The following is a 24891-nucleotide window of genomic DNA, read 5'->3' as shown; positions in this document are numbered from 1 at the left end:
GTGGGACTCAGCAGCAGAAACAGCAGCTGCAGAACCTGGTAAAGTGAAAAGGAGTCCCGGAAAAGGGTGAGTGACAGGGAGAAGCCCCTGTGGGTCAGAGGGCGGGGCTACTGGGGAGGGGAGCCAGGCGGCCCCACCCCCAGCCCCCCACCTCCACTGCTTGGCTGAGACCCTTATGCTGCCCCACATCCCATCCACTCCAAAGGGATTGGCATGGAGACGAACATCACACAGGTGCTCCTGGACACAAAACGTGAGGAGCTGGAGGCCACGGAGAAGGAGGACGCGCAGGGGGCCAGGCAGGAGGAGTGCCAGAGTCCAGGAGCTGGAGGAGTCAGTCAAGTCCTAGGGGGCAGGGACCATGGCCTGTGTGAGATCCAGAGACGCTCCTGTTGCTGTCCTTAAGGAAGAGGAGTCCACCCACATCGGACCCAGGTCCTGTAATGACCCGCAGGAAATCCAGAAAATGCAGCTGGTCAGCAAGAGCTCCACTGGCAGCCTGACACCCCGCTGACACCTCGATTTTACTGCACCGACGCACCCTGCCGCTCTCACCCAATTGATCTAGCCCAGCCCCGTCCTCCCCACGCCACCGGAGTTCTGCTTTCTGCCTCTGCCCTTTGCTCTTCTCCCTCCACTAGAACCAGGGATATCCCTCCCTGCAAGAGCAGGGATCAGGGCAAAGGCAAAACTATTCTCCATCTGAAGAAACGGGAGATCAGGGGGACAGTAAAGTCTCCATCCACTAGACCCCGAGATGTGGGATAAGAAATGTCCCCACCCCAAGGCACCCCAGGGATCAGGGGGCACAGTTTCCCCCTCGACTAGACCCCAGGAAATGGGGGTGCCAGAGATGCCCCCCAACTAGACGCCAGGATTCGGGGGGGCAGTGATGCCTCCCCACCACTAGAAGCCAGGGATCGGGGGGGGCCAGAGATTACCCCCACTAGAGGGAAAGGATCAAGGGGGGGGCCAGAGATGCCCCCCCACTAGACGCCAGGGATCGGGGGGGCAGAGATTCCCCCCCCGCTAGAGGGCAAGGATAAAGGGGGGGCCAGAGATGCCCCCCGCACTAGACGCCAGGGATCGGGGGGGGGCCAGAGATTCCCCCCCCACTAGAGGGCTAGGGTCAAGGGGGGGCCAGAGATGCCCCCCCACTAGACGCCAGGGATCGGGGGGGCCAGAGATTCCCCCCCCCACTAGAGGGCAAGTTTCAAGGGGGGGGCCAGAGATGCCCCCCGCACTAGACGCCAGGGATCGGGGGGGGGGCCAGAGATTCCCCCCCACTAGAGGGCAAGTATCAAGGGGGGCAGAGATGCCCCCCACACTAGACGCCAGGGATCGGGGGGGCAGAGATTCCCCCCCACTAGAGGGCAAGGATCAAGGGGGGGCCAGAGATGCCCCCCCACCACTAGACACCAGGGATCGGGGGGGGCAGAGATTTCCCCCCCACTACAGGGCAAGGATCAAGGGGGGGCCAGAGATGCCCCCCCACTAGACGCCAGGGATCGGGGGGGGCAGAGATTCCCCCCCCAATAGAGGGCAAGGATCAAGGGGGGGCAGAGATGCCCCCCAACCACTAGACGCCAGGGATTGGGGGGGCCAGAGATTCCCCCCCCACTAGAGGGCAAGGATCAAGGGGGGGCCAGAGATGCCCCCCCACCACTAGACACCAGGGATTGGGGGGAGCCAGAGACTCCCCCCCCACTAGAGGGCAAGGATCAAGGGGGGGCCAGAGATGCCCCCCCACTATACGCCAGGGATCGGGGGGGCAGAGATTCCCCCCCCACTAGAGGGCAAGGATCAAGGGGGGGCCAGATATGCCCCCCCACTATACGCCAGGGATCGGGGGGGCAGAGATTCCCCCCCCACTAGAGGGCAAGGATCAAGGGGGGGCCAGAGATGCCCCCCCACTAGACGCCAGGTATCAGGGGGGCCAGAGATTCCCCCCACCACTAGAGGGCAAGGATCAAGGGGGGGGCCAGAGATGCCCCCCCACTAGACGCCAGGAATCGGGGGGGGCCAGAGTTCCCCCCCCACTAGAGGGCAAGGATCAAGGGGAGGCCAGAGATGCCCCCCCACTAGACGCCAGGGATCGGGGGGGCAGAGATTCCCCCCCACTAGAGGGCAAGGATCAAGGGGGGTCCATAGATGCCCCCCCACCACTAGACACCAGGGATCGGGGGGGCCAGAGATGCCCCCCCACCACTTGACGCCAGGGATGGGGGGGCCAGTGATGCCTCCCCACCACTAGACACCAGGGATCTGGGGGGCCAGAGATGCCCCACCCCATTAGACGCCAGGGATGGGGGGTCCAGTGATGCCTCCGCACCACTAGACACCAGGGATGGGGGGGTCAGAGATGCCCCCCCACCACTAGACGTCAGGGGTGGGGGGGCCAGTGATGCCTCCCCACCACTAGACGCCAGGGATCGGGGGGGCCATAGATGCCTCCCCACCACTAGATGCCAGGGATCGGGGGGGCCAGAGATGCCCCCCACCACTAGACGCCAGGATCGGGGGGTGTCGATGTGTCCCCCCACACTAGACCCCAGGTATTGGAGGGGCCGAGATGTCCCCCTCCACAAGATCCGAGGGATCAGGATGGCAGTTATATCCCGCCAGCACTAGCAAACAATGATTTGGAGGTCAGAAGTCACAACTCAGCTCTCCCCTCCCCATTGTGGGGTCCTGTTTCTGTGCATGACAACCCTGAAGCTTGGCCGCTGGTACCATACAGTCACCGGATTCTACACACTCTTTGGGGCTGTTTGGGGACTTTGTATTGCTGGCTGAGAAGAGGGAAGGAGGAAGGCGGGCTTTCTCCCTGACCGCCACTGTCTGATTTTCACGATTGTTGCAATAAATGGATCTATCCCAGGCCTGTGTGGGTGTGTGTGTCACTGGGCGGGGCAGGTCTGGCCAGTAGTTGACAATTGCTTCTAGATTGTGGGAAGCCTTGGCCATGTCACCATGCCAAGACGCTTCACCTGCCTGCCCCTGTGTGAAGCCTGTCAATGACCCCAGGAGAGTCCACCCCAAGGGTTGAAGGTCTCAATCACGGATGGGTCCCCAGGAGGGAGGGCAGGATGCAGCACCCAGAGCCCTGCCTTCCACTGCAGCACCTCCGTGGCCTCCCCTGCCCCTGGAGCCTGTTTCCCCATTCCCCTCTGCAGTGGCACCAGGGACAGACCCCACTTTGCCCCCTTGTGGCCACATCAGGTTTCTCAGGATGGCCCTCCCCTTGATCATCCATTTGCTCCAGCAGGCCCAGTAATGTCTCCATTGGAGACTGTTGTTAGTGTGTTTGGCATATCGAATACGTCATGGGGAGCTTGCCAGGCTCTGCCGTGCGGGCGAGATACTCTCGGTAGCTTGCCGGGCTCTCAGAGAGGGGCGGAGGAATCGAACTCGGGTCGGCCATGTTGGCTGCGTGCAAGGCAAAAGACTTGAAATTGCTCCTGCAGCAGGTGGGTCCAAGATGCTGTCCCCTCAGCCAGGCTCCCCCTGGATGGCACCCACCCCAGCAGAAAGACAGTGTGTTATCAGTGGAGCAGGATGGGGCCGTGGATGGAACATGTTTCTAGTGTCCCCGAGTCTGTACGGAGCTGATCCCTGATAATAGCGCCCCACTTCTTTGTGGACCATCATGTTCCGTAATACAAGTCCCACTGCCACCATCACAGCACGGTCAGACCCCATGTAATAGAGAACCAGGCCCTGACTCCTCTTTGTTCCTGCACGCCTGGACCTGGTGGGACAGCCTTGGCTGAGTGACAAGCTACTGGTGACAAGACGTGCGTCCAGGTCCATGTGTCAGATCAGATGGCAAAGCCTCAAAAGGAAGAGCCATCCTGTTCCAGTCATTTGCAGGAATTTGGTCAGCCATGCCCCTTCCTGCCACTGCTACTGGGAGTCACACTCCTGGTAAGGCTGGCCAGGGCAGGCACAGGCAGGTCCTGGTTTACCCCTCGGTGCCCAGTTCATAGCCCTGCCCCTCTACCTGCACCATGGACCTGGGGCCGCCCATTCACTCTCACGGTTCTGCACACCTCACACATGTCCTGCACACCCTCTCGCAGCCTCTACTGGGGCTCTGGGCTTAGCTCCCCGTGTCCGGCCTCTGGGTCCCTGGGCTCTGGAAACACCAAGTCCAGGTTTGCCTTGAGGTTTGGGGAGCTGGGAGAGTGTGGGGATCAGCAGCTTGACCCCTCTCACCCCTTGCCGGTGGGGAGAGCTGTTCTCCCATTGAACGACTCTCTTGGGAGTTTTTCCTCTTAGGATCTTACAGAGTCTCACCCAGACACAGGTGGCACCCAAGAGTTTGCCGGAAGCATCCCAGTGTATTCCACGTGTGCAGGCTCTATCCAGCTACCCTCAAACAGGCTTTAGCAGGTCACAGCATAATTATGTAGGTTGTTTACAGGCTACCTCGATTCTGTGGTAACAACTTTCATCTAACATACAGTGGTGCCTAGTGCTCTCAGGTGCTCCCATAGCGGTGACTCCAGTTTCTAAGCTCCAGAGTTCGAGCGTTCCCGTGAGACTCTTCCATCCCTCCCTGCTCGGGCAAACTGCTATCCCTTACTCTCTTGCTCGGTGAGAGATTTGGGAAGCCCATCCAGGCCAGACAGAGGGACGGAGACAGATAAAGCTAAGGAAATAGAAGTAGCTTACTGGGGGCCCTCCTGGGCAGACCTCAGGTGAGGCAGTGGTACACCCGTGCCCTGGGTTAGACCAAAGGGGCTTTTAAGTTGTCTTGGTCTGGTCCTAGTCATCTGTTCGTGAGTCAATGGTGAGGAACCTGGAATGCAGCCTGGTGGCTTCCTGTCATCAGGTGGGCGATAAGTCTTTCTTCCTCACCTGGGACAAGGTGATCTCTGACTCCAGGAATGTGGCTGTCCACTCAGCCGGTTGCCATTTGGTTTTGGTCACCATTTTGTCAGAGCAAACCTCACATTTGTTTCTTGTCAAATTTAGTCATTCCCGCCACTGGCCAAGCAATTGAAAGCGGAGATAGACAAATGGGACTATCTTAAACTAAGAAACTTCTGCACCTCAAAAGAAACAGTGACCAAAATACAAAGACAGCCTACAGAATGGGAAAGGATATTTGCCAAATACGCATCCGATAAGGGGTTGATTTATCAAGGATATACAAAGTACTGGTTGAACTCCACAAGAAGAAAACATCCAACCCCATTAAAAAAAATGGGCAGATTAAATGAATAGAAACTTTCACAAAGAAGAAATCCAAATGGCTAAACGGCACATGAGAAAATACTCCACATCATTAATCATCAGGGAGATGCAGATCAAAACCACAATGAGATATCATTTCACACCACAAAGCCTGGCCCATATCCACAAGAATAAAAGCAACCGGTGCTGGCACGGATGTGGCGAGAAAGGGACCCTCCTTCACTGCTGTTGGGAATGCCGACTGGTTCAGCCCTTTTGGAAAACAGTATGGACGATTCTCAAAAAATTAGAAATTGAGTTTCCATTTGACCCAGCAATACCACTCCTGGGAATATATCCCAGAGAGGCAATAAAGTATAGTCGAAATGACATCTGCACTTGTTTGTTCACTGCAGCACTCTACAATAGCCAGAAACTGGAAGAAACCTGAGTGCCCAGGAACAGATGACTGGTTAAAGAAACTTTGGTACATCTACACCATGGAGTACTATGTAGCTGTTAGAAAAGATGAAGTCATGAAATTTACATACAAGTGGTACTACATGAAAAGTATCACGCTAAGTGAAATGAGTCAGAAAGAGAGGGATAGACATAGAAAGATTGCATTCATCTGGGGAACATAAAGCAACAAAATAGTAGACTAACACCCAAGATTGGCCAAGATTAGTACCAGGAATTTTACTCCATGGCTTGGAGGCCAGCCACACATGCTAGGGGCAAAGGGAGCTCAGATAGAGAAGGGAACACCAAATAAAGGGTGTTGGGAGGATCCTCCCAGGATGAGAGAAGCAGGCTAAAAGTAGATAGACCGAACATGATTGTCACCCATTGCCTTTTTTGCAAACCACAACACCCAATAAGAGAGAGAGAACCAAAGGGAATGCCCTGCCACAGAGGCAGGGTGGGATGTGGGGGATCAGGGGTAGGGGGAATACTGGGATCCGTGTTGCTGGGAAATGGGAACTGGTGGAGGGATGGGTATTTGATCATTGTATAATTGAAACCCAAACACAAAAGTTTGTAAGTTTACAACTGTACCTCAGGATGCCTCTCTAATAAAAATAAAAAAAAATTAAAAATATAAATTACACACACACACACACACACACACACAAGAAACAGTGATGAGGGGTACAGGCAGTTACTGGCTGTTAGAAGTTAGGGGGAGTGGTCAGCTCTTTCAGCCCAGATTCTGTTTTGAACACGTGCTCCCTTCATATCTTACTGAGTAAGTTTCTTTCAAGAAAACTATCTTGCAGGATTAGAGAGGTAGTCCAGAGGGTAGGGCATTTGCCCTGTGGACCAGCCAATCCACATGTGACCCAGGGCACCCCATATGATCCCGAAACCCCACCAGGAGTCGTCCCTGAGTACAGAGCCAGGAGTGAGGCCTGAGCAACACTGGGTATGTCCCTCCAAAAATCTCCAAGTATGCGAAAAAGAGGAGGGGGAAGATGGGAGGGACGGTTCTTATTGCAGTGGGACGCGCTGGAGAATTTGGGAATTTCACACGCACCATTGTAAACTGGTATTCCTTTCGGGATGCAATGTAGAAAAATCAACGGTAAGTTAAAATTTTAATTTTGAAAAAGATACAAGAGGTCGGCAGATAGTAGAGCGGGAAGGGCACTTGGGCTCTCTGACTTCAATCTCTGGCATCCCATAGAGTCCCTTGAGCATGGCTGGGACTGATCCCTGCTGTGGTTCCAAAACCAAATAAGCAAAAAAACAAGGAAATGTAATATATCAAAAGCTAGAACAGGTGGTGAGGTGTCTGCTTTGCATATTTCTATCCTGGGTTGATTCCTGGCACCTCCTAAGGATCCTTGAGCAACATTAGGGGTGATCCCTGAACACAGGACAGGAGACAGGGTCCCCAGTCAAGGGAGGTCTCATCTTTTAGGCCCCTGGAGCAATACCATGGGGGCCTGCACAGGGGACAGATTGCCCAAGTGCTGTCAGCCTTGGGCCTGGCAGTCGGTACTTGACCTCCACATCCCTGGACCCAGAGCAGGATGCCCTGGCTGCCTGTCCTCATTCCCAGCCTTGCGCCCACAGGTGGGACTGCAGGACAAACAGGTGAGTGTCTGCGGCAGCAACAGGACTGGGATCTCGGCCTCCCGCAGTAGGACGTGGCCTCTGACCAGTGTCGGTCTCTGAGAATGAGCAGGAGGAGGAGCAGGTGCTACTGCAGAGCCAACTCCAGATCAGCTGCAAGGGGAGTGAATCAGGACAAGGTGGATATGGAGAAATGACAGAAGGTGCCGAGGGAGACCCACTGTGAGGGTAGGAGCCCGCCTGGGGTGGTGGGAGGAAGGACCGGCCAGGACGCCACTCACTATAATGTATCAAAATCTAGAAGAGGCTAGAGGGGTTGTGGGGGTGCGGACTGGCCCTCACTGCACAGAGAGGGTCCTAGTAGCGGGGAGGCTGCTGGGTTGAGGTAGGGATAGGCCCCATTTCTAAGGCCTTGGGAGAAAGGCCCCCAGGGGAATGTGCAGGGCACAGGTTACCCGATGTGCTGTTTTCCTTGGGCCTGTGTGTGAGTGTCTGGGCCCTGAATGTTGTGGCTGGGATTTGGACAGCCTTCGACCTTTTTCATGACATAGATGTGCATGCAAGACCAGAAGGTGCAGTGCCTGCAGCTTGGAATGCTTCTGCTGGTACCAAAAGCAGCACACAGCGGCAACCCCACACCTTGATGTCCCACTCACCTGGGCTCCAAGGTTGAGCAGGTGCTGAGGCACAAGCAGATCATGGACCAGCTGCAGCAGGTGCTAACAAGGCAGCAGGCCCTGATGGAGGACACCTTCAGGGAGCTGAGGGAAACCCAGGTGAGGGGGTGGGCAGGGGCTCAGGGACAGGAAGGCACATCCGGTCCTAGACCTGCCTACTCACCAGGTGCCTTCATCTTTAGGGGATCCTCAGTCCTGAAATCAGGAGCAACTGAGCCCCAGGCCTTGCTGGAATCCCAAGGGTACCCTGAAGAGGGTGAGTGGGGGTCAGTCTCCAGGAGGGAGAAGTGCCTGTTGGGGATCTGGAGGTGGGGCTATATGGGAGGTGGAGCCAGGCGGGACCCCTGAGATGCATCCAACTTCCTTGCTTGGCTGAGACCCTGGAGTGCCCCACATTCAATCCAGTGTCGAAGAACACGGAGTTGGAGGTGAACATAGTGGAGGTTTGTGAGACCATGACCTCTATGGAACTCGAGGTGATGGTCATGAAGGACAGGCTGGTGGCATGTGAGAAGACTAAGCATCTGAGACTAAGGTCTGGCGTCCAGACCCGGGGAGCGGGATCATGGATTGTGTGAAGAACCCAGAGAGGCCCTCCTGTTCCTGTCTGTGAGGAACAGGAGGCCGCAGACCTCAGATCCGGATCCTGTAATGACCTGCCCCCAAATAACCAGAATCTATTTCGTCCACTCGAGTTCTGCTGGACAGCTTGTTCACCATTAATCCACTTTTTCTACCCTGATGATGTACCCTGTGTTCTTCAATTCCAACTAATCTAGCCCTGATCCAGTTCTTCCCACTCTCCTCCTTCCTCCCTCCTCCCCACTCTTCCACTTTCCCTCAGCACTAGACCCTAGGGATCAAGGGGGCAGAAAGGTCCCCCAACACTAGACCGCAGGGATCAGTGGGACAAAAATGTCTCCTACCTCTAGGCACCAGGGATGTTGGGAGCAGAAATTTAAACTGGGCCACACTCCAACCTCAGTCATGATAGCTCCAAAAGCCAAACAAGGGCTGAGGTCGAGCTCTCCCTCCCCAGTACACAGCCCCGTTTCTGCATATGGCAGCCCTGAAGCTAACGGGAGCTGGAAACATCGAGCAACCAGTTCTAGACACTCTTTGGGGGCTGTTTGGGCACTAATGAATTGAGGAGAGGAGAGAGGAAGGAGGCATGCTGGATCACTCTCTGACAGTCACTGTCCTATTTCCAAGCCTGTTTCAATAAATGGATCCATCCCAGGCCGTGTGGGTATGTGTATTGGGCGAGGTGGGTCCTGCCGGCAGTTGGCAGTTGCTTCTAGATTGTGGGTGGCCCTTGACATGAGATTCACCATGTCTAGAGCCTGTCACCTGCATGCCCCTGAAAAGGGTCAAAGAGAATTCTTACTCACCTGTAATTCCGTCTTTTACCTACCCTGTCAAAATCATATTCATCTACCCCAATCTTGTCTTTCTTCCCTCTTCCTTCCCGCCCTTCTCCTCTCCCCCTCCTCCTTCCTGCCCCCTCCCTTCTCCCCTCCTCTGCCCCTTCCCATTGAGGAATGGGGCTATGGGACTATGAGGCTCTACGGCTACACAAAGCAATTGCAGACGTGCCCCCATGGCAGGGATACTGCGTACTAGGAGTGGCGGGATGACCCAAACAGAACAACATTGAGACTCGTACTCTGCATGTAAAAAAGTTACACAGCCTCCAAGGAGGCTCAGATAGAGCAGAGAGCACCAAATAATGGGTGTTGGGAGGATCCTCCCAGGGTGGGACAAGCATGCTGAAAGTAGACTATAGACCAAGCATGATTGCCACTCAGTGCCTCTCTTGCAAACCACAGCACCCAAAAGGAGAAAGAGAACAAGGGGGAATGCCCTTCCACAGAGGCAGGGTGGGGAGGGGGGATGGGGGGGGGGTGGGAGGGATGCTGGGACCCGTGGTGGTGGAGGATGGGCGCTGGTGGAGGGATGGTTACTTGATCGTTGTGTGACTGAATACCAAGCAGAAAAATTTGTAAGTCTATAACTGTACCTCATGGTGTTTCACTAATAAAAAAATTTTTAAAAATACTTGGATAAAAAAAGTTACACCGCCGCCAACACATCCATATATGCAGAAACAAACTCAAAACATGAAATAAAAACCCAATCAAAAAATAAATCCAAAGAAATAAATTTCAATTTTTAATATGAAATATAGAGATCGTGGGGTCTCACCATGTTTCGTGCTTGTCCCTATCCCTCCCCGAGCGCGCCCCTCTTAGCCTTTCCAGAGGGTTCAGGGCTTCTTTCTTATGGTCTTTATCCGGATGCCACTCAGCTTGGAAACTGCTCCTGAACTGTTCAGTGGTTCTGAGCAAGAGATTTAATCCACTGCTCCTTGCAAGTCAGAGGATGTGGTCCCATCCGATAGGCAGAAAGGCTGGGGTCGCGAACGTTAGAGTGGGTTTTCACACCAAAATCTAGAGTCGCAAAAGTTAGACGTGGATTTTCACATAATCCCAGGGACTGTGCCATCTGGGCAATTGGTAGCCACTGGGGCCCTTTGTTAGTCATCAGTGTCACCCCTGAATGGGGACCTGGAGGTAGATAGTTTGTTTACCTCTGTGGCACAGGGAGAGATCAGAGCCCCCTGCCTCAGAGACAGGTATGCCCAGACCTCTGCCAATGGCCCTACCCTGGGTCAGGGCACCTAGAACCTGGTGCCCTTTCTCAGGCACTAAGAGGATCAACCTCTTTGCCTCTGCGCCCTACTGCTGATTAGAAAGGGTTTTTTGGGGTTATTTTTCTTTTTTTCACTTCTAAATGCTCATTCTTCCAGGAGGTGTGGTGCCCAGCCTCAACCAAGAGCTGGAGCAGAGCCTCTGAGGCTCTCTTTCAGTCCTCTTGGCTTCTGACACTAGGACTGAATCATCTACAGACTGCAGGATGGTGCATTCTAGGGCTCCAACAAGGATTTCCTTAAGTCCAGAGCCAGGGTCTTCCTGAAGAAGGTGTCCGAGTTTTTGAATCCTTGGGCAACGGGTCCACACTAACTGAGGATTCCTCCTGTCTCTGGATCCTTTGGCCCAAAGGCAAACGGGGGTCTGCTTCCTGGAACAATTTGCAAAGGGAGAAACACATCTTTTGAGGTTCAAGCCTGTCAATCATTGGGCACTAGAGGAAAACAGACTCAAGAGAGTGGAAGGGCTGGGTACCACAAGGTGACCAGCAGGACCGACCACACTGACTCGGCGCAGGTCATGACTTCTCAACTGAGGCCAATGGGTTGCTCCCAGTTGAGCTGCATCCCACCACTATTCCTGCCTCCCACACCTGCGCAGTATCTTTCCCTATCCCTAGGCACACCTCACGGGCTACCGGACATTGCAGCTGTCTCTGGAGGCTCACTCCTAGCATGAGTTTACCAGCAGAGGGGCATGATACTGCCATTAGAGGGCGCCTGGAGAGGGTATTTTCCAAAGTGGGAATACACAGTGTTAAGGTGGACATTTATTTGTGCTTCTAGCTCTGTCGGAAGCTCTAACACCAGTAAGATACTAAAGTGGGGAACAGGGAGAACCTTGTTTTCCATATGGAACCCCCAGCATCTGCTGAGACCATGGATTCTCAGGCCCAGCAAAAGCAGGGAAGGGCTGCACATCCGATACCTTCATCGAGCTCTGCTTCCTATGTTGCCCTGTCTTGGAGGTCATGGGGCGACCGTTTCCACGAGGCTTTTCTTGGGAGTGTAGGTACCAAGTTACCCTGCCTTCCCTGCCTGCCTGGGGACTCCCTGTGACTCTGTCAGACTGTCCAAGTGGTCCTGATGTCAGTAGACATTTCTGGAAGCTACCCAACTTTGAATGTCTGCCACTCCCATTCACAGAGGGTCACAGCTTGTCTGCTGTCATATAGGCACTTTGTTCTCTCCTGCAGTTTGGCATGGCCCTCTGGGCCAATGATCTGGGGCCTGCCTTCTGCCCCTCCCGATCCTCCACCCCTGACTCCTGCTCCTGCTCCGGCTCCCCTCTTTCTCCCTGCCCCTTGTCTGCCCTGCCAGTTCTCGCCTCCTCTAGACCAAGGGCACACTGGAGGTGCTGGGGTATGGCCTTAACCTCTCCACTGGGGTAGTGCTGTCTCCACTGGAGGTGCTGGGGCCTGGCCTTAACAACTCTATTGGGGTAGTGCTGTCTCCACTGGACGAGTGGCAGTGCCACCCAGCCTCCATGCTCTCTGCCAAATCCTCCTGTGCACCAGGTGCCACTGCTTGGTTGTTGCTCTTTTTCCTTTTGGTCTTGTCTTGCTTTCTCCCCTGCTTGGTAGTGAGTTTTGTTGTTTCACAAATGAGAATTGCAGCACTAATATAATCTTGAGTTTTCAACGACTATGAACACATACGTACTTTGCTAAAATTTCTGCCTAAAGCTAACTAAAAACCAAGCAGCAGGGACTGGAGTGATAGCACAGTGAGTAGGGTGTTTGTCTTGCACGGGGCTGACCTGGATTTGATTCCCAGAATCCCATATGGTTTCCTGAGTACCACCAGGAGTAATTCCTAAGTGCATGAGCCAGGAGTAACCCCTGTGCATCGCTAGGTGTGACCCATAAAGGAAAAAAAAAAGCACATTTTGGCAAGTGGGAGAACATGATGAGATAATAGTGCTAATGGAATGAACAGCTCCAAAGTCTGAACACCGCACAAGGCGAGAGATCAGTTTTACAGCAGATCTGATGGGCGACAGGGTATTACCGAGCAGCTGACCGGAGAGTATGGAACAAGAAATGACCAAGCTTTCTTGGTGCAGATAAGGATCTGGAGCATATGAATAACGTAGGAAAATTTGGGGGATTTTCCCAGGTTTCTAAGTTGAACAGTGTGACAGACCACCTCTGGGACATCCCGGGTGATTTCCGTGGCTGTCTCGTCTCCCCCAGACCCTGTGCCTCATTGCAGCTCCTGCTCTCCAGGATAGCCTGTCTGAAGTTAGCCTGCAGGAAATGTGGGCAGAGGTCCCCTCTCCTCTTCAGCAGGGCTCAGGAGATCCTAGTATCAGGACTTGAACAGGGCTGGGCTGCATCAAGGCAAGCACCTTAAACCCTGCAATATCCCTGGGGCCCATTCTTGAAAAGTCTGAAAGTGCTTGGGAGTGGAAGCTTCGGGTTCCACGGGGCTATCTCCCTGGGCACTGTGCCGGACAGATGGGGGAGTGGGGTATCTTTAAGGGAGCCCATCTCTACAGGAAGGAGATTTAGGTGGGAAGCAGCTGAAAGAAAAGTACTGCTTGGAGCAGGGTATTAGTCCAGCAGATAAAGTGATCGTCTTGCACACTGCTGACGTTGGATCAATGGGCCCCCCTAGGTCCACTAGGTATGGTCCCTGAACTAAGTCAGGAGTAAAGCCTGGGTGTGGTGCCAGCACCCAAAGAAAAGTGCTGCAAGCAGACAGGGCCGGCCTTTTCCCAGTGCCCTAAGGAAGGATTGCTCAAGTTCTTAGAGGCCATAAGAGGGATTTCCCTGCTAGTGGGAAGGGGTGAGGGAGGGAAAGGGGGTGACAGCACTGGCCCTCCACTTGTGACTCTGCCTGAGCAGTGACAGTCCACTTGGACATTCCACAGTGGCCTGACTCAGACCAGGACTTGGCCAGGACTTGGCCAGGACTTGACCCCAGTGGGGGTCAAGAGGCAGGACACTCTGGGGGCAGAACCAGGCAGACCCTGCTCCCGAGCCCTCCACCTCCCTTGGTTGGCTGAGAGCCTGGGGCTGCCCCGCAGTCTATCCAGTTTCAGTCAATCCAAGGGCACTGAAGTAGAGGCGAACACAGTGGAGATCATAAAGCCCTAGGAGATGGAGGTGGTAACAGTCAAGAAGGACAAGCTCGTAGTGTGGGCAAGACTGTGCATCTGGAGGCAGAAATCTCCCCCAACACTGGGCACCGGGGATGTGGGGGGCACAAATGTCCCCCAATAATAGACACTAGTGGTCTGGGAGGCAAAAACAGGCCCCAAGCAGTAGGCACCAGTGACATGGGGTGCAGAGGTTTCCCCTAACAATAGACAGCAGGGTTCCGGGGAGAGAAATGTTCACAATTACTTGGCACCAGGGATGAGCAGAGCTGAAATTTCCTCCAGAAAATAACACTAGGGATGTTGGGGAAAATTGTTTTCCAATACTAGACACAAGAGCTCTGGGGTAAGAAATATCCCACAACAGAGAACAGAGCTCAGATAGGAGACATGTCCTCCAACACTACACAATAAGGAGTCCCAGGAGCAGAAATACTCACCGCCATAGAAATAGTTCAAAGAGTAGCAATAATAAATGACCACCTCCCCACCCCCCACCTTAGACTACATCCCAGGAGAGAGGAGTGGAGGATGACACCTCACCCCTGCTTTCCCACCTAAATGTTGAGATATTTCCGGTTTGTGGGCTGTCCTTGCATGGTCCAGGGCATTTTCCACTTTTTTGAGTTAAAATTCTGTCCAGAAGGCCAGAGAGAAATCTCAGGAGACTCAGTACAGGCTTGGGATGCATGAGGTCAAGAACGTTCCCTGGCACCACAGGGTCTCCTGATCACAAAGGCTGGAGCAAATAGAGATCCCCACAAACCCCAAACCTCTCAGGTATGTACACAGGCCATGAGGGTCAATGAAGCAGTACTTGGAAGGATCTCAGTGCTTAGAGGAAACACTCATTCAGAGCATCTGATTTTCAAAACAGCACTTGGGTACAACCATCTACCCCTCCTTGACCCAGGGAAAACGAGGCCACACTCAAACCTTTGGTTCATGGGCTACAGACCAAGCAAAAGTCTGAGCCGAGAGCTCCCCCTCCTCCAGTCCACTTTTTCTATTCTGGGAAAGGAAGTCCTGAAAAGGATGGAGGCTGGAACAGTCAGCAACTGAGTTCTAGGCACTACCTGGGACAGTTTAGGGGATCATGAATTGGTGGCAGAGGAGAGAGAGGGGAGAGGGCTGAATCAGTCTCCCTGACAGCCACTGTCCTGTTTCCAAGATTGTTTCTACAAATGGATGCATCCCAGCCAGTGTGGGTGTGTGGCATTGGGTGTGTGGGTCCTGCCAGGGAACGGCTCATGCTTCTTGATGAAGCATGAGCTGTCCTGTGGGGGTCTCACCATGGATCAGAACCTGACATGACATGCCCATGCCATGGGGCCTATTCCGTGTACACCCCCTCTGCAGTGCCCACCGGGAAGAGCCCCTACCTTGCCCCCAATGCTTCCTGGGGGCCAGGCCCCTTAGTGGCCATATCATGCCTCAGGAAAAGAACCTGCAAACCTCCAGGTATTTCCCAAACGTCTCAAGGACTGGATGGACTTTCTCTGCCCAGAGCCTAAGCCCAGTGTGGAACCCTTCACTGCCCACGGGGTCCCCAGACAGCACAAGCCCACAGTGACCCTATGCCCCACCATCAGGGATGGATTTGATTCTCAGACCAGCAAAAGTGAGAGGGGGAGATGTCAGAGCTACAGGAGACAGCCGCAGACCACTGGGGCCTGAATGTGCTCAGGGCAGGGAGAACAGGGGCACTCGGGGGTGCCATAGTGGGCACGGGCGATATGGGGGAGTTGGGGTTCCTTTCAGGATGCAGGACTCGTGAGGGCAGCGTGGCCAGGCTGAGCGGCCCTAGGTGGGAGTGTGTGTATTGAGAGGGATTTCCAGAACAGGCCGGGAGCAACATGAGAGAAGCGTCCAGCTTCCCCAAGGCCAACTCTGGTGTCCAGCTCCCAATAGGATGGACTGTGTCTCAGAGAAAGGGGCAGAGCTGGGATAGGGAGGTTCTGTGGGGTCATTAAGAGCCCTCCAGGGCTCAGAAAGGGAAGTCTCTGTGCAACATGGGGAACTGGTAAGGGACTAACTGGGTCTGCGGGCTCAAAAGCCCCACAAAGTGGCTGCTGCGAGTCTGGGAAGAAGCAGAGACAGGACAGAGAGAACGTGGACACCGGATAAGGCGGGAGCAAGAACTCTGCGGGCCTGAGGAGAGGAGAGAGGAAGGGCAGGGAGGGCAGGGGCTCCAAGGAGAGAAAGGAGAGGGGCCTGGGGAGTGAAGGGCGGTGGGGACAGCGACCAGGACAGCCCCTCTGCCAGGCTCGCTGGGCTCCCACAGCAGCAGCCAGGCCAGACCTAGGGGTGCTCAGGGGCGAATCCTGGCAGCTGCACCCCAGCCTGGGCAGGGGGGAACGTGGTCTCTGGGAATGAGAACGTCGTGGACTGAGCTACGGGAGACCGAAAAGGTCAGTGCTCCTGGCCCACCGTGGGGCCCACAGAGTTCCAAGCCACCATCGTCGGTAGGGGACAGTGCCAGAGGGTCTGACTGGGGGCGGGGAGGCCCGTCAGGCCCACCAGGGCAGAGGCTGGTGCAGCCTTCATTGTGAGGTTACCCCTGGAGCTCTAGATTTCTCCCTGGCCAATGGGGTTGCAGCCCCGAGGCCACACCCCCATCCCTGCCTGTAAAAAATGCTCGTGGCCCCGACCCTCGGGGCACCCTTTCTCAAGGATGCTTGAGGGAGAAGTGGCCCCATCACACCTTTGCCCTGTTGACCCTTCAGAGGGGTCATCTAGGGGTCAGCTCCAGATGGTGACCCTTCTACGGGTCATCTACGGGTCACCTCTAGGGGTCATCTCTAGGGGAACGTTGGAAATTGGCAGAGCGCAACGGACGGTAAGAAAAGGCCCTGCGTTGGTCCTGCACTGGTCAGTGTATGGCCCCAAGGGCACAGGATCAAGCCCGGGCCCATTTCCAGCAAGTCTTCCGGCAGTTTTGTCCCCAGCAGCCTCTGTCCTCCTCAGGGTCTCCCGGGACTCTGGGATGGGAGTCCCCAGAGAGCCCCTCTCCAGGACCTGTCCGTTCCTGTCGCCAGAATAGGAACTCCTGGGCTCCTGCTGTCCAAAGACCTGGGTGGCTGGACACTGGCTCCCCAGCTCAGGAAACAATGGGGGTGGGAACTCAGGGCAGCACTGAGGAGCTGGGGAGTCAAAGCAGGGTCCCCGACTCCCAGACCCCTCATCACAGACCCTCCTGGCAGTGGGTCTAACTGTGCGAAAACACCCCTTCCCTCTTGTTTGGGACAGAAAGAGCTGAAAGAACAGAATTTTAAAACATCAAGTGTATCTTATAAAGGCGGAAGATTGCTTGGCAGAGCGTCATCCTTTAGGGGAGAGTGATTTGGTCTGGTGCACAGCACCAGGAGCTTGAAGCATGTGATGTCTGAGGAGGGCAAGGCGGGGAGGACTGACTTCGAGTGTTGAGGGAGGGGCCCTGTGAATGGGGAACTGTGACAGGGGAGACAGGCTGGGAGCAGGAGCTGGGCGAGTCTCCCCGTCCCTCCGCACCTGTGTCCTGCTCCGCGGGCAGCCAGAGGAGATGGGGTCTGCTGTCCACTCCCCAGAATGTTACGACCATGAAAATGCAGAGAGCTCTAGGGCCGGGACATAGAACGCTTGTTTCTAGTTGTCCCTCGTGTCCCTGCCAGCACTGCCAGGAGGGCTTCAGTGGGTCCAAAGCAGGAAATAATCTACTTAGTAAGGTGCCCGGAGCAGCAGATGGCGGTAAGAAATGAGCAGCCCCCGAGATGAGCAGGAGGAACCAAGAGTCGGGGCTGTGGACCATGAAGTTTGGGTGGGGTTGAAGTTCTGGGGTCCTTGACTGACTGCTTCCTCTCAGATTTATCGGCCTCTGGGTGCCCCTGAAACAGCCACATCGTTGACAACATTTCCAAGGACAGGTGGAGGCAGGAGGTTCCAGGAACAACGGGTGAACCCGGAGAACAACTGCGGATGCGAGTGGGGGCTGAGGGGACTGAGCTGGGGTGAGAGAAGCGGGCACAGTGCCGCCTGGAGTCTGAGGGCTGTGTGGTGGCCGACCGGGAGCCCGGCCAGGCTCGAGCTGTGTCTCTGTAACAGTCTGGGTCTGGGAAGGGGTCTGGGTAACATTCCCCAGTCTTGGAGCTGAGCGAGTCTCCTATCATCTCCAATTATCACCTATCATTCCAACATGTCTTCACGGCGAGCCCAGGAAAAGTTGCCGAACACGAAGAGTTTTGAGAGAGGGTGCAGGGGTTTGCTGGCCATCAGCTCCCCTCCACCCTGGGGTATTCTTGGGGCATAACAATTCAGTCTTCTGGGCTGTGACTTTCCTGGTCTGTGAAATGGGCTGGTGAGACCCCCTGTGAGGCCAAGAGCCTGTCTTGGGTGATGGCAGGAAGGACAGGTCAGAATGCCCTAACTGAGGGCTGTGGTGGCACTGACTGGCCCACACTACACAGAGGGGTCTGGAGTTGGCAGTTGCCAGGTAGGAGTCAGGGTCCGAGGCAGAGGGAGACCCAACTCCTAGGCTCTGGGACAAAGACCCCATGGGGGCCTGTGGTTGAGGGTCTGAGCCCTGCATCTCCTGGCTGGGAAGTAGTCGGCCCTCCTGCCTGTCCTCACAGACACTGTCCTACCTCCCACAGATGCCGGTGCACGACGAAAAGGTGCAGTGTCAGTGGCTTCCCGGGGGAATTTTCTGCTGGTACCTGGAAATGCACACAGCTGCCGACAAGAGCACCTGGATGCCCGCCGTCACCTGGGCTCCAAGGAGGAGCAGCTGTACCAGCGGATGCTGCGGCAAAAACAACCCATAGACCAGCTGCTGCAGGTGCCACCAAGACAGCAGGCCCTGCTGGAGGCCGCCATCAGGGAGCTGAGGGAGACCAGGTGAGAGAGGGGCCATGGGCTCTGGGGCAGGAAGGCCCTAGACCTGCCTCCTCAGCTAGTGCCTTCACCCCAGGTGCTCTTCTGTGGGACTCAGCAGCAGAAACAGCAGCTGCAGAACCTGGTAAAGTGGAGAGGAGTCCTGGAAAAGGGTGAGTGACAGCCCCTGTGGGTCAGAGGTCGGGGCTACTGGGGAGGGGAGCCAGGCGGCCCCACCCCCAGCCCCCCACCTCCCCTGCTTGGCTGAGACCCTTATGCTGCGCCACATCCCATCCACTCCAAAGGGATTGGCGTGGAGACGAACAACACACAGGTGCTCCTGGACACAAAACGTGAGGAGCTGGAGGCCACAGACAAGGAGGAGGCACAGGGGGCCAGGCAGGAGGAGTGCCAGAGTCCAGGAGCTGGAGGAGTCAGTCAAGTCCCAGGGGGCAGGGAACATGGCCTGTGTGAGATCCAGAGACGCTCCTGTTGCTGTCCTTAAGGAAGAGGAGTCCACCCACATCAGACCCAGGTCCTGTAATGACCCGCCTAAAATCCAGAAAACGCAGCTGGTCAGCAAGAACAGCACTGGCAGCCTGACACCCAGCTGACACCTCGATTTTACTGCACCTATGCACCCTGCCGCTCTCACCCAATTGATCTCGCCCAGACCCGTCCTCCCAACGCCACCGGAGTTCTGCCTTCTGCCTTGGCCCTTTGCTCTTCTCCCTCCACTAGAACCAGGGATATCCCTCACTGCAAGACCAGGGATCAGGGCAAAGGCACAACTATTCTCCATCTCAATACACAGGATATCAGGGGGACAGTAAAGTCTCCATCCACTAGACCCCGAGATGTGGGGTAAGAAATGTCCCCACCCCAAGGCACCCCAGGAATCAGGGGGCACAGTTTCCCCCTCGACTAGACCCCAGGAAATGGGGGTGCCAGAGATGGCCCCCCACCACTAGACGCCAGGGATCGGTGGGGCCAGAGATTCTGCCCCCCACTAGAGGGCAAGGATCAAGGGGGGGCCAGAGATCCCCCCCAGCACTAGACGCCAGGGATCGGGTGGGGGTCAGAGATTCCGCTCCCACTAGATGGCAAGGATCAAGGGGGAGCCAGAGATGCCCCTCCACCACTAGACGCCAGGGATCGGGGGGCCAGAGATTTCCCCCCCCACTAGAGGGCAAGGATCAAGGGGGGGCCAGAGATGCCCCCCCACTAGTTTCCAGGGATCGGTGGGGCAGAGATTTCCCCCCACTAGAGGGCAAGGATCAAGGGGGGTCAGAGATGCCCCCCCCCCACTAGACACCAGGGATCAGGGGGGGCCAGAGATTCCCCCCCCACTAGAGGGCAAGGATCAAGCCATCACTAGACGCCAGGGATCGGGGGAGGCAGAGATTCCCCCCCCCCACTAGAGGGCAAGGATCAAGGGGGGGCCAGAGATGCCCCCCACCAATAGACACCAGGGATCAGGGGGCCAGTGATGCCCCCCCACCACTAGACACCGGGGATCGTGGGGGCCAGAGATGCCCCCCCACCACTAGATGCCAGGGATGGGGGGGCCAGTGATGCCTCCCCACCACTAGACGCCAGGGATCGGGGGGCCAGAGATGCCCCCCCACCACTAGACACCAGGGATCGGGGGGGCCAGTGATGCCCCCCCACCACTAGACGCCAGGGATGGGGGGGCCAATGATGCCTCCCCACCACTAGACACCAGGGATCGGGGGGGCCAGAGATGCCCCCTCACCACTAGATGCCAGGGGTGGGGGGGGCCAGTGATGCCTTCCCACCAATAGACACCAGGGATCGGGGGGGCCAGAGATGCCCCCCCACCACTAGACGCCAGGGATGGGGAGGGCCAGTGATGCCTTCCCACCAATAGACACCAGGGATCGGGGGGGCCAGAGATGCCCCCCCACCACTAGACGCCAGGGGTGGGGGGGCCAGTGATGCCTCCCCACCACTAGACACCAGGGATCGGGGGGTCCAGTGATGCCCCCCCACCACTAGACGCCAGGGATGGGGGGGCCAGTGATGCATCCCCACCACTAGACACCAGGGATCGGGGGGTCCAGTGATGCCCCCCCCACCACTAGACGCCAGGGATGGGGGGGCCAGTGATGCCTCCCCACCACTAGACGCCAGGGATCGGGGGGCCAGAGATGCCCCCCCACCACTAGACGCCAGGGATCGGGGGGGCCAGTGATGCCTCCACACCACTAGACGCCAGGGATCGTGGGGACCAGAGATGCCACCCCAACCACTAGATGCCAGGGATGGGGGGTCAGAGATGTCCCCCCACCACTAGACACGAGGGATTGGGGGGGCCAGAGTTACCCCCCCTACCACTAGACGCCAGGGATCTGGGGGGCCAGAGATGCCTCCCCCCACCACTAGACGCCATTGATCGAGGGGGGGCCAGACATGCCCCCCCACCACTAGACGCCATTGATCAGGGGGGCAGATATGCCCCTCACCACTAGACGCCAGGGATCGGTGGGGCCAGAGATGACCCCCAATCACTAGATGCCAGGGATGGGGGAGCAGAGATGCCTCCCCCTACCAGTAGACGCCATTGATCGAGGGGGGGCCAGAGATGCCTCCCACCACTAGACGCCAGGATCGGGGGTGCCGATGTGTCCCCCCACACTAGACCCCAGGTATTGGAGGGGCCGAGATGTCCCCCTCCACAAGATCCGAGGGATCAGGATGGCAGTTATATCCCGCCAGCACTAGCAAACAATGATTTGGAGGTCAGAAGTTACAACTCAGCTCTCCCCTCCCCATTGTGGGGTCCTGTTTCTGCGCATGACAGCCCTGAAGCTTGGCCGCTGGTACCATACAGTCACCGGATTCAACACACTCTTTGGGGCTGTTTGGGGACTTTGTATTGCTGGCTGAGAAGAGGGGAAGGAGGAAGGCGGGCTTTCTCCCTGACTGCCACTGTCTGATTTTCACGATTGTTGCAATAAATGGATCTATCCAAGGCATGTGTGTGTGTCACTGGGCGGGGCAGGTCTGGCCAGTAGTTGACAATTGCTTCTAGATTGTGGGAAGCCTTGGCCATGTCACCATGCCAAGACGCTTCACCTGCCTGCCCCTGTGTGAAGCCTGTCAATGACCCCAGGAGAGTCCACCCCAAGGGTTGAAGGTCTCAATCCCGGATGCGTCCCCAGGAGGGAGGGCAGGATGCAGCACCCAGAGCCCTGCCTTCCACTGCAGCACCTCCATGGCCTCCCCTGTCCCTGGTGCCTGTTTCCCCTTTCCCCTCTGCAGTGGCACCAGGGACAGACCCCACTTTGCCCCCTAGTGGCCACATCAGGTTTCTCAGGATGAGGACTTGAAAGTGCTCCTGCAGCAGGTGGGTCCAAGGTGCTGTCCCCTCAGCCAGGGTCCCTCTCCATGGCAACTGCCCTGGCAGGAAGACAGTTTGTTATCAGTGGAGCAGGATGGGGCCGTGGATGGAACATGTTTCTAGTGTCCCCGAGTCTGTACAGAGCTGATCCCTGAGAATAGCGCCCCACTTCTGTGTGGACCATCAGGTTCCCTAATACAAGTCCCACTGCCACCATCACAGCACGGTCAGACCCCATGAAATAGAGAACCAGACCCTGACTCCTCTTTGTTCCTGCACGCCTGGACCTGGTGGGACAGCCTTGGCTGAGTGACACTCTACTGGTGACAAGAATTGTGTCCAGATCCGTGTGTCAGACCAGATGGCAAAGCCTCAGAAGGAAGAGCCATCCTGTTCCAGTCATTTCCAGGAATTTGGTCAGCCATGCCCCTTCCTGCCAGTCACATTTCTACTGGGAGTCACACTCCTGGTAAGGCAGCCCAGGGCAGTCACAGGCAGCTCCTGGTTTACCCCTCGGTGCCCAGTTCATAGCCCTGCCCCTCTACCTGCACCATGGGCCTGGGGTCGCCCATTCACTCTCACGGTTCTGCACACCTCACACATGTTCTGCACACCCTCTCGCAGCCTCTACTGGGGCTCTGGGCTTAGCTCCCCGTGTCCGGCCTCTGGGTCCCTGGGCTCTGGAAACACCAAGTCCAGGTTTGCCTTGAGGTTTGGGGAGCTGGGAGACTGTGGGGATCAGCAGCTTGACCCCTCTCACCCCTTGCCGGTGGGGAGAGCTGTTCTCCCATTGAACGACTGTCTTGGGAGTTTTTTCTCTTAGGATCTTGCAGAGTCTCACCCAGACACAGGTGGCACCCAAGAGTTTGCCGGAAGCATCCCAGTGTATTCCATGTGTGCAGGCTCTACCCAGCTACCCCCAAACGGGCATTAGCAGGTCAGAGCATAATTATGTAGGTTGTTTACAGGCTACCTCGATTCTGCGGTAACAACTTTCATCTAACATACATTGGTGCCTACTGCTCTCAGGTGCTCCCACAGTAGTGACTCCAGTTTCTAAGCTCCGTTGTTTGAGCGTTCCTGTGAGCCTCTTCCATCCCTGCTCGGGAAAACTGCTCTCACTCTCTTGCTCGGTGAGAGATTTGGGAACCCCGTCCGGGTCATACAGAGGGACAGAGACATATAAATAAAGTTATGGAAATAGGAGTAGCTTACTGGGGGCGCTCCCGCGCGGACTCTCGGAACCTCAGGTGAGGCAATGGTACACCCGCCCCCTGGGTTAGATGAAGGGGCCTTTGGAGTTGTCTTGGTCTGCTCCTAGTCATCTGTTCGTGGGTCAATGGTAAGGAACCTGGAATGAAGCCTGGTGGCTTCCTGTCACCAGGTGGGCATTAAGTCTTGTCTTCCTCACCTGGAACAAGGTGATCTCTGACTCCAGGAATGTGGCTGTCCACTCAGCCGGTTGCCATTTGGTTCTGGTCACCATTTTGTCAGAGCAAACCTCACATTTGATTCTTGTCAAATTTGGTGATTCCTGACTCATCCATCTTCTCCACCTCCTAGACTGGGTCTCTCAGAGGTCCTGCCTAGTTTTTCGCTTCTGCCTCTTGTTGCCTGCTTGGTTCCCTCCCCTTAGGCTTGGCAGACAGAATCATGGGCTACAGACCAAGCAAAAGTCTGAGCCGAGAGCTCCCCCTCCTCCAGTGCACTTTTTCTATTCTGGCAAAGGAAGTCCTGAAAAGGATGGAGGCTGGAACAGTCAGCAACTGAGTTCTAGGCACTACCTGGGACGGTTTAGGGGATCATGAATTGGTGGCAGAGGAGAGACAGGGGAGAGGGCTGAATCATTCTCTCTGACAGCCACTGTCCTGTTTCCAAGATTGTTTCTACAAATGGATGCATCCCAGCCTGTGTGGGTGTGTGGCATTGGGTGTGGCGGGTCCTGCCAGGGAACTGCTCATACTTCTTAATGAAGCATGAGCTGTCCTGTGGGGTCTCACCATGGATCAGAACCTGATATGTCATGCCCATGCCCATGGTGCCTGTTGTGTCTACACCCCCACTGCAGTGTCCACCGGGAAGAGCCCCAACCTTGCCCCCAATGCTTCCTGGGTGCCAGGCCCCCTAGTGGCCAGATCATGCCTCAGGTAAAGGACCTGCAAACCTCCAGGTATTTCCCAAACCTCTCAAGGACTGGATGGACTTTCTCTGCCCAGAGCCTCACCCCAGTGTGGAACCCTTCACTGCCCACAGGCTCCCCAGACAGCACAAGCCCACAGTGACCCTGTGCCCCACCATCAGAGATGGATTTGATTGTCAGTCAGACATACATGTTCCCGAACCTCCTCTCCCCACAAGGCTGCCCCGTGGTGTCCACCAGTGTCCCTAGCATTCCTGTGCCCCAGCCCCAAGCCTCGCATGAGTCAAACATGTCTGTGAGGAGACTTGGGCAATGGGAGGAGGGGATGAGTGGAGGGGACATGAGTTTTTGGTATGCAGGAACGGGCGACGGCCGGAGGGAGCGGCCACCCCAGACAGGTGTTCTCCACACAGGGCTTTTTCCAGGTGGTTCTGGAAGGAGGGCAGGGAGGGTGCCAGGCAGAGGAGGAGAGAGCTGAGTAGAAGCTGGGCAGTGGGGTTGAAGTGGGAGTGGACAGAGGTGAAACCTGCACAGCCTGAGGATGGAACCGTCTTCCTGTCTTTGGAGCCTGCCTAGGTTTTGGGTGGCAAAACTGTGAACGTTGCTGCCCAGCTTAAATACACAACCTCAGACCAGGGAGAGAGCTCAGTGTCAGGGGACCGTGTGAAAAGACCCAAGTGCCTCCCTGGACACTGCCTGCCCCCTGGGCACCATCAGGTTTGGCTCTGGAGGATCCCATCCCGGCCCAGGGATGGCCCTGTAGCATTGGATCTGAGCCAGGTTCATCAC

The 24891-nt window shown here is 56.1% G+C and overlaps 1 pseudogene; it reads left to right on the top strand.

The window, feature by feature from the left end:
* LOC130026622 (polypeptide N-acetylgalactosaminyltransferase 12-like) overlaps nt 1-24891 on the top strand; it is a 63002-nt pseudogene that overhangs the window by 21760 nt on the left and 16351 nt on the right.

Source organism: Sorex fumeus, unplaced genomic scaffold (genome assembly GCF_029834395.1).
Source record: "Sorex fumeus unplaced genomic scaffold, SorFum_2.1 ptg000034l, whole genome shotgun sequence".
In the NCBI taxonomy this organism is placed as follows: Eukaryota; Metazoa; Chordata; class Mammalia; order Eulipotyphla; family Soricidae; genus Sorex; species Sorex fumeus.
The sequence above is the reverse complement of the archived record's forward strand: the minus strand, read 5'-3'. Positions and strand labels throughout refer to the sequence as shown.